Source organism: Arachis ipaensis, chromosome B07, assembly GCF_000816755.2.
Source record: "Arachis ipaensis cultivar K30076 chromosome B07, Araip1.1, whole genome shotgun sequence".
Taxonomy (NCBI): Eukaryota; Viridiplantae; Streptophyta; class Magnoliopsida; order Fabales; family Fabaceae; genus Arachis; species Arachis ipaensis.
The window spans coordinates 50,234,141-50,235,367 of record NC_029791.2 but is presented as its reverse complement, the minus strand read 5'-3'; positions in this window follow the sequence as shown (position 1 = coordinate 50,235,367).

The following is a 1,227-nucleotide window of genomic DNA, read 5'->3' as shown; positions in this document are numbered from 1 at the left end:
ATAGCTAAAATCATCAAATCATCAAATCATCATACATCATCATTCAAAAAGTTCAACAACCAATATATACAATCCAACCTATCCTATGGGTCACTAGCCTAAGTGTCCAGAAATATTATATATTACATAGAGAAAACCGAAACCATACCTTAGCCGATTTCCAATATGTGCTATACACCAAAATTTGTGCCCTGGAAGCTTTAAACCATCAACAATTCACCAAAAGCCACCAATCAACTCCAACAAGCCTCAACAATCAATATTCCAAGCTAGACATACATAATTTACCATAGATCAATACTTAGGATTCATAAATATTAAATTTTACTAAGGTAAAGAGTTTTTTTACCTTTTCTGATGGTGTTTGGGACACAAACCACCACTAGCCCAACCTTAAATACCACCTAAACAATCAAAACACAAAAATCCACTTAAAACCAAAACCCACATTTTCGAATTTCTTAGGGCTGTAGAAAGAAAGGAAGGAAAATTTCGAAATCTTACCTATGAAAGATAGATGAAAGTAACGGGCTTGGCAAGAGCTTCGCGTAGCCGCTGACGGCATGCGAATCGGAGCACCGTAGCTCGAGATATGATGGATTGAAGAAGAGAGTGAATAGTAACTTTCTCTCTTCTTCCCTTCTCCTTTTCAGCTGGTGTGTGTGTTGTGTTTGTATTAAATGAGTTGAATGGGGTTCATTTAATGAACTTATATATGTTGGGCTTGGGACCCAACTTGGCCCCGGTCCAACCTGTTAGCGTTTTTGGCCCGTTTGGCTTAATTCGGGCTAAACCTTTAAAATTAATGTCCGGTTTTCAATTCTAATTGTCTTCCTAAGGTTTTCTATTGTTTTTAATTATTTTCGCACAGTACCGGACAGACTTAAGCCGGTACTGCCGGTTCATTTACCGATTCGCATTTTTATGCGGTTTTTCGCAGAAAATTATATTTAAATTTTCTTATTCATTTTCTAAATTTTTGGATTCTATATTAGGCAATTAATCTATTTAATTAAAGGGTTAATTAATCGCAGTTCTTACATGACCCGGTATAGAAACATAATTCATATTTCAAACTTCACAATGAACTAGGACATAACACATTCATAGTTTCATAGTTTCATACAGCCACGAGTCCTCTTCCACGCACCGTCGCACCCTGCCACAGTCCTATCTCAGCCTTTCCCCTCAGGCACTCACAGCGCTGCCACCAGCCTTCCCGTCGTA